Source organism: Papaver somniferum, chromosome 3 (assembly GCF_003573695.1).
Source record: "Papaver somniferum cultivar HN1 chromosome 3, ASM357369v1, whole genome shotgun sequence".
NCBI classification, from domain to species: domain Eukaryota; kingdom Viridiplantae; phylum Streptophyta; class Magnoliopsida; order Ranunculales; family Papaveraceae; genus Papaver; species Papaver somniferum.
In genome coordinates this window covers 1,498,110-1,512,117 of record NC_039360.1, presented here as the reverse complement: position 1 = coordinate 1,512,117, position 14,008 = coordinate 1,498,110, and the positions used below count along the sequence as shown (strand labels likewise).

At 38.4% G+C, this 14,008-nt stretch overlaps 1 long non-coding RNA gene across 1 annotated transcript; it reads right to left on the bottom strand.

The window, feature by feature from the left end:
* Nucleotides 1-2,205: 2,205 nt before the first annotated feature.
* Nucleotides 2,206-13,637, bottom strand: LOC113360843. The gene is made up of 3 exons (XR_003364827.1): nt 13,575-13,637; nt 5,403-5,404; nt 2,206-2,232 (listed from the first exon to the last, which is right to left on the bottom strand). It is a non-coding gene; the product is annotated as an uncharacterized LOC113360843 (long non-coding RNA).
* Between the last annotated feature and the right edge of the window lie 371 nt (nt 13,638-14,008).

Here is a 14,008-nt window from a genome sequence, read left to right as displayed (position 1 = left end):
GATACCAAAGTTGGATCGACCATGGAACCCAAAGTATATCAAAAAGTACTATCCTTAGTTATAAAAGATCGCAGTACCAAGATTGCAATCTCTCTTTAAATATTAATGAAATAATACCTTTTTGTGTTAACATCAACGAAATCAAACTACAAGGCACAGTAAGACCCAATTCAATAGGCATAATAAGACCACAAAAAACGGCAAAATAAGACCTCTTCGACATGAAAGTAACACCTCATTAGGAGGCTAATAATACCCCAAAAAAAGTATAAAACATTTAAAACCTCTATTAGGGAGGCTAGGTACCCAATTTTGGAATGCAACCTAGTTCGCACATTACGCAAAGGGAACACCTAAGTAAGACCTATCGCATGTCATATTGGGAAAACCTAGAGAGATACGTCGCAACAGGCAAGGGGCAGTAGTAAGTAAGGCCTGTACGTCGTATACCATTGACATTATACCCAGCGGAAGGCATCCGGCATGAGGTGTAGAAATAGACCAGGGCGCCGAGGTACACGGTTGTGATATGGGTACTCGGGGCGTCTGGAGCGTCACCGGCCATTTCTAGTTGGCAAGTCCTGGCTATGACAATCTGGTCCCCAAGAAACCCACTAGGGTGTGGTCTCGGAACCAAGAGCCTTATCGGCAGGGGTGAGCATAAAAACGGGAACCACGGATTAAACTCGTATCCGTCCGCAAAATTGCAGATTTCACTCAAACCGCAAGACGTATGGGCCGGACACGGGTGAGATTCTCAAATCCGCGTGTTTTAGCGGTTTGGGTGCGGTTGAATATTGAAAACCGCGGATTCATCCGCACCGCATTTGAGTAACATAGGATGGGGTTTTCTATATCTTTTTGAGATGAATATTATTCATGCTCTCCCAGTACTATATAGAAAAGATAAGTTAGCCATATTCATGCTCGCTGAGCTTGGGGCATCCATGGGCTTAGCATCATTCCGGTACAGGTATTGGGCTTAAATACATGCTAATTTAGACCACAATGTTTGAAGTACTGGGCATGAATACAATTCCTAAGTTAGCCATAATCCCTCCTGATTCAATTCCTAAGTATTGGGCACTAAGTCCATTACTAATTGTATCCTTTTGCTCGGGTTTGAAAGCTCATGGTAGTTTCAAACAATATCAATATCAGTTTATAAGTTTGGTAATTTTTCTTTTTTTACTTTTTTTTGGACCAAATCCGCGGTTAATCCGCATCCGGCCTGTACAACCCGCTGATCCGCATAGGTCAAATCCGCGGGTGATTGGCCGGGTCACGGTTCAATTTTCCAAATCCGCAATTTTAACGGTTTGATTGCGGGTGACCCCTAATCCGCAACCATCCGTCCACTGTACACCCCTACTTAACGACGAAGGGATAAGAGGCCACGACAAAAAATTGATTGTTGGAAAATCTGGGTGGGAGGAGCCCAACTGTATCAGTTAGGGGTAAGCTTCCTTGAAAAGGAAATCAGGGGGAACATAAAGGGACGACACCCTCCTCTAGGGAGATGAGTGACCAGATAAGGCGAAGTTTGCGAACTATTGCTCATGGGAGCAATTAAGGCCTGAACTTCGTCGCCAAACAGAATCTCATTAAGGCACGATAAAAAAAGGAGGCAAAATAAGACCTTAACTAGGAGGCATATTAAGACCTAATAAATTAAATAAAAGAAGAAATAAGACCTCAATGAGACGCGAAGAAAGAGCACGAGAAACAACAATAATAACTACGAAAGCAAGCTAAGTAATATGAAATTTGAAATGTCTATCTCGTGCATTACTTTGAAATATAATCTTCTTGTACATTATTTTTGAGTTATTGGTAAAATATTGGAATGATATGGCCCTATGATCCTCCTTCAAAGATCATACCATAGGAGGGATAATAAAAAGAAAGTTGTGGAGAAGAAAACTGTTACGCCAAAGCCTGCGGAAGCGTTAGGTTTGCACTACTACGAAGTATCTCAATATTACCAAGAACATAATCACATACACAATAATAACAAGTATTTAACGAAGTTTAATCCTCAGGAAGGAATAAGCAATTTTATATATCACCGTATAGATTGGAATATACAAAGCCTTTAGACGAGAAGAAGAGAACTCTTACTTAGTTCTGGTGTGTTTTCTCTAGTTCTATCTATGGATATTCATACACATCAATAGGAGTGGACATATTCCTTAACAAGGAATACTTTCCTACAAGTATAGGGTTTCCTAACTTAGCTCTAAGAACAAACCTCTTAAGCTTCTATACTTAGGACACAAGTACTTGGTTTCCTTAACCAACTAGATTTCCTAATCTAGTCCTTGACCATCCTACCAACAATTCTCCACCTCGGATCATGCATTCATGCATGAAACGATCAATAGACAAAATTACCTCCATCTTCCAACGTCGATTGAACCATCATTGGCTGCCTACGTATCCTCAATATGAATCAAACCCAACCGTAGTTCTCTTAAATGGACTTTCTAGAAGACCTCCACCAGGTTCATAAGAACTTTTACCCCAAAAAGGTCCTTGTACACACCATCGTATACATCAAGCTACCAACAGCTTCAGCATATAGGACTTGGGCCATATACTTTCGCTCTTCTTCAGTAGTGGGAGACATACGAGCATTCAACTTAAACTGAGCAGCAAGGGGAGTACTTACAAATGTAGTTCCTTCGTAGACACCAAACTTCTGTAACACTTTCTTCAAATATGCCTTTTGAGACAAACAAAATTTACCCTTCTCTTTGTCACGTTGAATCTCCATGTCAAGAATCTTCTTAGATTCTTCCAGATCTTCCATCTCAAACTCAGATGACAACTTGTTCTTCAAATTATCAATCTCTTTCTTGTTATTCAATGCAATCAGCATATCATCGACATACAAGAGCAAATATATGAAAGACCCATCAAGTATCTTCTTAAAGTATACACAATGGTCATAGTAACTTCTTGTGTATGTTTGGCCTATCATAAACTAGTCAAATCGCTTGTACCATTGTCTTGGAGACTGTTTTAACCCGTACAACGATCTCTTAAGTTTACATACACAATCTTCTTTTCCAGCAACCTTGAACCCACTCGGCTGAGTCATATAGATCTCCTCTTCTAGATACCCATGTAAGAACGCCGTCTTAACATCTAACTGAACTAGGTATAAATCATATTGTGCTACCAAGGCCAACAAAGTACGGATTGATGAGTGTTTTACCACCGGAGAGAACACCTCATTGTAGTCAATCCCTTCTCTTTTGGAATAACCTTTTTCAACTAACCTTGCCTTGTAGCGAACTTGATTCGCTAAAGATCCTTCTTTCTTAGCATATACCCACTTGTACCCTATGGCCTTCTTACCGTTCGGAAGCTTCATAAGAATCCATGTGCCATTCTTGTAAAGAAACTCCATCTCGTCCTGCATTGCGCCTTCCCATTCTTTACACTCTGCACTACGTACAACTTCTAAATAGGAAGTAAGAGTACCATCTTCAACAACTGGTAATGCATAAGTAATGTAATCATTCATCCAACCAGTCTTCCTGGTTGATCTTCTTGGTTTGCTGGTTGCTATGGTTTCCGTGACCGTAACTTCTGTATCTTTTATTGACTCTTGTTCCTCTTCCTCAACATCATCACTATCATTTGGAACTTCAGTAGATACTTCTCTTGCGGACCCAATGTCTTCAAAAGTATTCTCAACAGATACAGACTTAACTGGAATTGGTGGAGTTGCATTAATCTCCACCTGCTGCAAAGGCTCACTAGTACTGGTGCTTCTGTTCTCCACCTGCCGAGAACCCCAAGACTTTACCATAGACATCTCATCAAATGTGACATCTCTAATCCTGACTATCTTCTTCTCAACTGGATTCCAAATCTTGAACCCTTTTACTCCATTCTTCATACCCACAAAGATTCCTTTCACGGCACGGCTATCAAGCTTGTTTTCACTAACATGATACCACGCAGGACAACCAAAGATATGAATTGAGTCATAATCATAAGATGGTTTACCAAACCATTTCTCCATAGGAGTTTTACCTTCTAATGCAGCTAATGGCAACCTATTAATGAGGAAGCACGCATACGTAACTGCCTCATCCCAAAACGCCTTACCTAATCCAGCATTAGATAACATACATCGTACCTTCTCCAAAAAAGTACGATTCATGCGTTCAGCTACCCCATTCTGTTGTGGTTTCTTCTTAACTGTGAAGTGCCTCTTTATCCCCTCATCCTGACATACTTGCAAGAATGGATCACTCTTGTACTCTCCACCATTGTCCGAACGTAGTACTTTGATCTTTCTGCCAGTTTGAGTCTCAGTTGCCTTTTTTCACCTCATAAAGATTTCTAGGACTTCATCCTTATGCCTCATGGTGTACACCCATACATGCCTAGAATAATAATCAATGAACGACACAAACCAATGTTTCCCTCCCAATGATGCATTATTGGAAGGACCCCAAACATCTGAGTGAACATAGTCAAGAACTCCACTAGTATTGTGGATAGATGTGCCAAAGCTTGTTCTTGTTTTCTTGCCCTTAACACAATGTTCACAAAATGCTAACTTGCAGGCAATATCACCTTTCAACAAGTCTTGTTGAATTCACCTATGCAACAACTTCTTACCTGGATGTGCAAGTCTCATGTGCCATAGCTTTGTCTTCTTGGTAGCTGCACTCTCGATGTGTTCAGAAATAGACACATCCCCTGTTGTTGTACTTCCAATCAAGTAGTACAAGTTATGATGACGCGTGCCCTTCATGATTACCATAGATCCAGAGATTACCTTTAGAACACCATTTCCAGCGACTATCTTATAGCCCTTAGCTTCCAAAGTTCCGAGTGAAATCAGATTCTTCTTTATGGCAGGTACAAATCTTACCTCCTTCAGCTCTCTAACCATACCATCATGCATCTTGATACGAACAATATCAATCCCAATCACCCTGCAGGTATGATTGTTTCCCATACGTACTTCTCCATTAAGCTCTTCAAAACTTGAGAACCAGTCCCGATATGGACATATATGATACGTTGCTCCAGTATCTAATACCCATGTACCATCTGTAATAGTACAAGCTGATGGTGTTACCGTTAGCGAGAAATCAGAAGCATCATCTGATTCTTCATTACCTTTAGCAATGTTCACCTCGGTATTACTATTATCTCCTTCTCTTGCCTTACGCTTGGTACAATCCTTAGCCCAATGACCAAAGTCGCGGCACCAAGCACACTCATCTTTCTGCATTTGCGTTCTACTATTAGAACGTGCTCTACCTTTACCATAACCACCATTCTTCTTTCTCCTGTCTGATGAACGACCTCTTGCAAGAAGCAAATTATTATTAGCTTCACTTGCAAGGTCTTCACGATCCATCTTCCTGAACTCCTCACTGCGCAATGATATAGTGACCTCAACGTATGCAATCTTATCCTTGCCGTGCATTAAAGCTTTAATCACGGGTTCATACTTTTCAGGAAGAGAGTTTATCAAACACAAAGCTTGTTCCTCGTCGTTGATCTTCTCATCGTAGTTAACCAACTCAGCAAGAAGTTTATTATATGAATCTAGGTGCTCGGTTAGGGTTGCACCTCTCTTCATGTTATAGCGATACAAATTCCTTTTAAGATGTATCCTATAGGCCGCGTTCTTCACAAGGTATTCCTTCTCTATCTTTTCCCAGAGATCCTTAGCTGAAGTCTCGTGCTGATAATTAACTATTACTGCAGTTGCTAAACACCCTCGTATCGAAGCAAGACATAATTTATTCATCTTGTTCCACTGCTTATCAGACATCTCCACTGGCTGACCTTCTAGAGCTTCTTCTAGGTCAAGATGAACAAGAGCATCCATTACGTCTGTTCTCCATAAACCAAAGTTATTGGTTCCTGTAAACTTTTCTACCTTGAGTTGTGATCTATGTGAATGAAGTATTTCTTCTTTTGTTTCTTTATCTTTACTTGTGGACTCCGAATGTTCACCTAAAGGATTTTTCGGATCAACTGGTTTATTTCCGTCAACCATTCTTCTTAAACAACCAAATATATATATAAAAAAGAACCTTTGAGATTAGTATTACCTCAAGCAATCTTCATAAAAATACCTTCACTTCAACTTCAATATGAGTAACCCGTATCCAAGAGCGTCTCCTTGCTCTGATACCAATTGTTGCGCCAAAGCCTGCGGAAGCGTTATGTTTGCACTACTACGAGGTATCTCAATATCGCCAATAATACAATCACATACACAAGAAGAACAAGTATTTAACGAGGTTTAATCCTCGGGAAGGAATAAGCAATTTTATATATCACCGGATAGGTTGGAATATACAAAGCCTTTAGACGAGAAGAAGAGAACTCTTACTTAGTTCTGGTGTGTTTTCTCTAGTTCTCTCTATGGCTATTTATACACATCAATAGGAGTGGAAACATTCCTTAACAAGGAATACTTTCCTACAAGTATAGGGTTTTCTAACTTAGTGATAGACACATTTTTGTGTCTAATATGTCTCAATTGTATGTATTGTTAGTGCTCGATTTTATATTTATTGTATTATTTTATGTCTTTGTAGGTATTTTTAGAGAAATAAGCCCTTGTGGTGAAGTGGGTTCAAAAAGCAGTGTTTTACACCCCGGAGAAATGTACCGTAGGCACCCCAAAAATGCACCGTAAACGCCCCAGAAATGTACCGGAGGAACCCAGAAAAATTACCTTTTCCACCCCCAAAATTACTATTTCCACCCAAATTGATATTCACACCCCAGCACTTTGGATAAGGGGCGACCACTGGATAAGGGGTGACCTTCTTCCAAAATTCAAAAAAAAATTTGGCGGGAAATGTTTTTACACTCTGGCAGAATTTTCGATTGATTTTTGATGGTGTTCTAGGGAGATTCAATGGATGATTTTTGGTAGGAAGTTGTAATTTGTCCTAGTAAACAATTTGTGGGTGATTGTTTCGATCGGAATTGGCTGGAAATATCGATTTGATTCTCGAGCTCAAAACAGAGCAACATGAACTGAAACACGAGTTCGATTATGTTTTTTCCGTGCATGGAGTGATATGGAGGCATTCGACAACTTATGAGGCGTGGGTAAGATGAATTGGAGCGTGCATGACCCAAGTTAACGTGTGACAGAGTTAAAAATGGAAATTATTGGTATTTTTGGGCAGCGAGAAATGACGGGATTAATGGGAGAATATATGGGTTTATGGTCGGATATTTGGGCTCTAAAAGACTATAAATACGAACCTAAGTCGTATATAAGAGGGGTCGAGTGTTTGGAGGAGATAGGAGAGATAGCAGAGTCGAGAACCATGATTTCTCTCTGCTGCTGCTGCTGCCATTGATGAAGGTGAAGAACACGAAGAACATACTGTTGAAGACAGTCGTTTATTGACAGTCGTAGTGTGTCATGAAAACGCGACAACGACACCTTTATCCTCTTATTGTTTTGTTTTTGTAACGGTGAACATAGCCTTTGCAACAGTTATTTCTGTTGCGATTTTTCTGTTCATTTGTTTTACTTCCCTTTAATCAACTTTTTGAGCTTCATACATGTATTCTGAAATTATGATTAATATGAGGAACTAAACCCAAGCACTGGGATGACGGAGGAAGCTGTGTTTCATCCATGTGGTAATTATATTTAATTCTTTATTTACTTTTGCACTAATTTTAATTGAATTAAGATTTTAATTAATTATTTGTGAATTTTATTTGATGGAGCATGCTTAGTCCTAGGGATTCTTGATGCGCCATGCTTACAAAATACAAATAATATTTTTATAAAATCTACTTTGGCAAAGAATAGAGTCAATAATTATTTTGTTTTGAACTATAAACGCCTAGAATTAAATTCTGAATCACTTGAAAATGAAAAACAGCCGAATCCTTAGTCCCAGTCTCTCGCACCACAATTGTTAATATTCTTGTATATATATTTTAAAAATCTAAAATTTTCATTTCCTTCACAAATCCGAGAGTTTGAACCTCACTACTACTACAACCACATTAAATATTTGATCAAAATGGCGCCGCTGCCGGGGAATTGTGTTTAGGTAGAATTTTTTTTTTTAGATTTTTTTTTTCTTTGTTCTTTTTTACGTTCTTTGGGTATTTGTCTTTGTGATACAGGTTTTGAGGCTAGGATCGAAAAAAAAAAGAAGAAGAAGAAGTTGTCAAAGATTTTTGGCGATTTCATAAAGACTAGGAGCAAAGCTTAAAGCAAAAAGAACGGAAAGAAGACGAAGGACTCTTTTTTTTTTTAGATATTTTTTTTTTAGATATTTTTTTTTTCTAGAAAACTGTAACTAAAGTTTTTATTTTTGTAATCTTTTATTTTTGGACATTTTTTTTTTCCGGACATTGAACATTGGACATTTTTAATTTTTTTAAAACCCTACGGAAAGGTTATAAATTAAAAAAAAAAAAAAAAGGTTATTATTAAATTGTTTGCAGGGAAGGACGGTGATTACAATATCACCTCGGCCCCTCGGGTTCGCACACGGCATAGGAGTCGTGGCTCGAGTCGACGACAACGGTTCATCCCACGTCTGGTACGGGAGGTAAGTCCATCGAAACACCCGCGAATCTCCTGCAAGCGGGTTACTGTCTGCCTTAAGGTGCTAATTGTTTGAGGACGAATCAGACTGTCTTTAATTTTCCTAGTAAAGGGCAAGGCCTGGCCTAGACAAGATAAGGGTTCGGATTTCATCACCGCTCCCTTCTTGCGCGCCTTAGGAAAACAAAAACCTTACGCGAACCTAAGCCTTAAAATCTGATTAGAAAGAGACCTATTGGGTATCGAGCTTATTAGGAAAATTTTTCGAAGGATATTGGTTATTCTTTTAGCATACTTCGAAGTTCATGACGGTTTCTGTGAGTTGAATGCGTGACCGCGCCGCCTTGTACTGCGGTGAGGCCTTGGGTTTCAAAGCTCTTAAGCTTCCCTCGCCTCGATTCAACTTACTTTGACTCGGATTGATTCCAGAGGGGTCTGCTCAAATTGTAACGAATTCCCTTTCGAAAGATAGAAGCTGGTCTAGAAACAATCTAAGTGGAGCCATCATGATTTTTGTTTGCTAGAAATCTTTAGGTTTGTTCTGGTGAAGTCGAGTCGGCCTTGTTTGTGATTGTATAGAATTCCCTTGCAAATTAAGAATGTCAAACTGGTACAATAGAAGCCAATACAATGAGTATCGACCTGAATTTGAATACAGACATCATCAGTATTATGACCATAGTGAGAATAGTGTTTGGGAACGCCAACCTTTTCAAGGTTATGGTTCATACCATAGTGAGCCCAATTACTATCCGCATGTGCATCAGTCTTACGAGCAAGAAGATTATAATACTAGTTCTTCGTCTTTAGAGGATACAATCAAACTTTTGAAAAGTAGTCCTTTTTATGATCCTTCAGTTCCTATTCCTTCTCTAGAAGAGTCTCTCAGGAAATTAGAAGAGTCGACACGTAAGTTAGCTGAGATGAATAACTATGTTTATGATGAAAGAACACTTCCTCTAGAGGAATCCCTCAAGCTGATAGCTGAGACGAACGAAAGAATTGCTCGAAATAATGTCCAATACAGTGTTTCCAATAATACCCTTGAAAATGAGGATAATTATTTGCATAATCAAGATGAAGAGGTTAGAATTGGTAACATTACATGTTTAGATGAGGATTGGTCATTTTCATGTTATTATAATGATGATGATGATGAGAATAGTAGTAATGAAGAATCTGAAATATGTAGGCATAGTGATCAGGAATATATTAATCCAATTGAACTTTATAGTGATTATATTATTTCTAGTTCAAATCCAAATAATTTTTATGATTATTCACCTATTCAAAAGGACGAGGATTTGATTAGGGATACCACCGTTTTAGACGATGTAGTTCATGATCCTTTAGCCTACATAGTATTGGACAATCCATTATTTGATGAACTTATTAGTGGATCGGAGGAAGTAACTATGATTAACACCTTAGTTAATGAGCCTTTACTAGAAACTTTCTCTCATAATCCTTTATATGATGGTGGTTTAGAGGAACCGGTTTATCCTGAGAATCACCCACAAGATTACAACTTAGAAAAATCAATTTCCCATTTTCAAGAATCTGATGACATAAAAATTAGGGAAGTTGTGACCAGTCTATCTAGAGACACTGAAGACTCTAAGTTTGGGGGTAATCATCATTCTCCGTGTACTTTAACTCTTAGAAAGATCCCTCACTTGGGACTTGACATCAATGCCTCAACCATCTTACAAGATTATCTTCATACTCGTTTTCCCGAACCTCATGATGTCCAGGAAGAATTTCAGTCGTTAGAAACCCATCCTCTGGTTGATGCGGTTTTCCCAGGATATGATACCCAGATTGACTTTGTTTTCCCTCCAAATAGTTTTCTTCCAATTGTGGGAACGTATAGATCTCAAATGTGTCACTTATTAAGTTCTAAGACTAAGCCTAAGTACTTTAGGTTAATAGAATCGACACATTTTCTTAAGAATGACCACTACTCTCACTGTGGTCAACTATGTAAGTCATATCTAATTGACTTAGAGGATCCTCAATTATTTAGGTTATTACTTCGTGATTCTAAGTTCTTATTTGAGTTTATACAGACTCTACGACCTAATGATTCGGATCTCATCTATGAAGAAACGCAGCCAATGAAAATATTCTATTTAGACCCTCTCATAGAACCTGAACATGAACCACAATTAGCGATAGTTATCAGGAAACTAGGTAAGGGCATGCTAGTCTTGTTCATTTTGTTGGTTCACTGCAGTTTCCTTTTGTCAGCTCTTTTTGGTTTTAAAGACCCACAGTTATTCCGGCTACTGTTATACGGTTCGAGTTGACTAAACCTTTCCTACGTCTGGCTGAAGACTTTAAATTTAGCACTTCTTGGGAGGTAACCCAATCTCATGCAACACGGTAATATCCTTCCTTAACTCTTTTTGCTTTAAATGGTAATCGTTTCTCCTTGTTCATGCTTTTAAAATTATCTTTAGAACATTGAGGACAATGTTAGATTTAAGTTTGGGGGTATGGGAGAAAATTTTTAAGTTGCAATAAATATACTCCAGAGCCTAGAAATCTATACTTATTGAGGTAGGCACTAACCAATCTAAGTGGATGGAAACATCTTGGTTTTAGGAGTTGAGGAACCAATCTGACTAGATGGAAACATCTATAGAGTCTATTCATAAAAGCACAGAGCTCAGGTGTTACAAATAACATGATAGTTTCGCCTTATCTTGTCGAGTCCTTTTCACTTTCTATTTTTACTTTTCGTTTTCAAGTGATTCGGTGGGGAACACGATTCAAGTTGTTACTATTGCTAGGGTGGAATAGAGTGATAGAGATACAAAAAAAAAAAAAAAAAAAAAAAAAAAGAAGAGAAGAGAAATTGAGACTTGACCATTAGACCAAACGGAATAAAATTAAATAAAGTCGACCGCTGGTACCCTTGTATATGTCAGTTGTGTTGACCTAGAGTTAGGGTTATTGACCACTGGTTCCCTTGTATATGCCAGTGTGTTGATATTAGTCAGACCGGTATCTCAGTCATTTAGGTTAGGTTCATCTTGGCAGAGGCCTTCAGACAGATATGGGAAACACCGTTCACTTTTCAACCATCTACATTTTTCTTTTTCCATCTTCTTGATCTTTTCATGTGATTAGTTTGACTCCGAGTATGATGTCCATAGTGAAACTATCTTAGTAGAGCTCTGTCACTTATATGAATTTTAGTATGCTTGAGTGCAAACTCGTGTACATCAATTGGAATTTCGCATCAGGGTTCCTCCTCTTATAGTCAATAATTGTATGCCAACCAAGGAGATTCTTTAGTGTCTTCCATGATTTTGTGTAGACAGCTAGGGTCTGGAGGTAAAGGTTTTGTGGGTAAACCTCTGGTAAACCCTCCCGAGGTTAACTCGGTCACTATTTTATTTTGTTTTGTAGTTTTGATTTGCTCGGGACTAGCAAATAATAAGTTTGGGGGTATTTGATAGTCACATTTTTGTGTCTAATATGTCTCAATTGTATGTATTTTTAGTGCTCGATTTTATATTTATTGTATTATTTTATGTCTTTGTAGGTATTTTTAGAGAAATAAGCCCTTGTGGTGAAGTGGGTTCAAAAAGCAGTGTTTTACACCCCGGAGAAATGTACCGTAGGCACCCCATAAATGCACCGTAAACGCCCCAGAAATGTACCGGAGGAACCCAGAAAAATTACCTTTTCCACCCCAAAATTACTATTTCCACCCAAATTGATATTTACTCCCCAGCACTTTGGATAAGGGTGACCTTCTTCCAAAATTCAAAAAAAAAATTGGCGGGAAATGTTTTTACTCTCTGGCAGAATTTTCGGTTGATTTTTGATGGTGTTCTAGGGAGATTCAATGGCTGATTTTTGGTAGCAAGTTGTGATTTGGCCTAGTAAACAATTTGTGGGTGATTGTTTCGATCGGAATTGGCTGGAAATATCGATTTGATTCTCGAGCTCAAAACAGAGCAACATGAACTGAAACACGAGTTCGATTATGTTTTTGCCGTGCATGGAGTGATATGGAGGCATTCGACAACTTATGAGGCGTGGGTAAGATAAATTGGAGCGTGCATGACCCAAGTTAACGTGTGACAGAGTTAAAAATGGAAATTATTGGTATTTTTGGGCAGCGAGAAATGACGGGATTAATGGGAGAATATATGGCTTTATGGTCGGATATTTGGGCTCTAAAAGACTATAAATACGATCCTAAGTCGTCTATAAGAGGGCTCGAGTGTTGGGAGGAGATAGGAGAGATACCAGAGTCGAGAACCATGATTTCTCTCTGCTGCTGCTGCTGCCATTGATGAAGGTGAAGAACACGAAGAACATACTGTTGAAGACAGTCGTTTATTGACAGTCGTAGTGTGTCATGAAAACGCGACAACGACACCTTTATCCTCTTACCGTTTTGTTCTTGTAACGGTGAATAGCGCCTTTGCAACAGTTATTTCTGTTGCAATTTTTCTGTTCATTTGTTTTACTTCCCTTTAATCAACTTTTTGAGCTTCATACATGTATTCTGAAATTATGATTAATATGAGGAACTAAACCCAAGCACTGGGACGACGGAGGAAGCTGTGTTTCATCCATGTGGTAATTATATTTAATTCTTTATTTACTTTTGCACTAATTTTAATTGAATTAAGATTTTAATTAATTATTTGTGAATTTTATTTGATGGAGCATGCTTAGTCCTAGGGATTCTTGATGCGCCATGCTTACAAAATACAAATAATATTTTTATAAAATCTACTTTGGCAAAGAATAGAGTCAATAATTATTTTGTTTTGAACTATAAACGCCTAGAATTAAATTCTGAATCACTTGAAAATGAAAAACAGCCGAATCCTTAGTCCCAGTCTCTCGCACCACAATTGTTAATATTCTTGTATATATATTTTAAAAATCTAAAAATTTCATTTCCTTCACAAATCCGAGAGTTTGAACCTCACTACTACTACAACCACATTAAATATTTGATCACTTAGCTCTAAGAACAAACCTCTTAAGCTTCTATACTTAGGACACAAGTACTTGGTTTCCTTAACCAACTAGATTTCCTAATCTAGTCCTTCACCATCCTACCAACAAAAACAAATTAAACGAACACGAGATGATAAAAAGTGAGAAAAAATATACGAGCAATAACATTACACTGAAAGTGTATGAAAAAAAACCAGAAGAATAGAAACAAGGGGGCGACAGTTTACGTAGTCGCAGAATCAGGAAGGTGGAGGAGTGCAAATCTTCTCGTTCTTTTGGATATTATCTTCTAGGTCAGCACGAGAGGTATAGTCTGGTCGAGAAGGGTCTCCCAAGAGGTCTCTATCGCTTATCAAATTCATACCATCCAAGGGGGAAATCTCGGAGAGCCTTATCAATACCATCCGCGATGTTATCATCACTTTGAGTGGACTC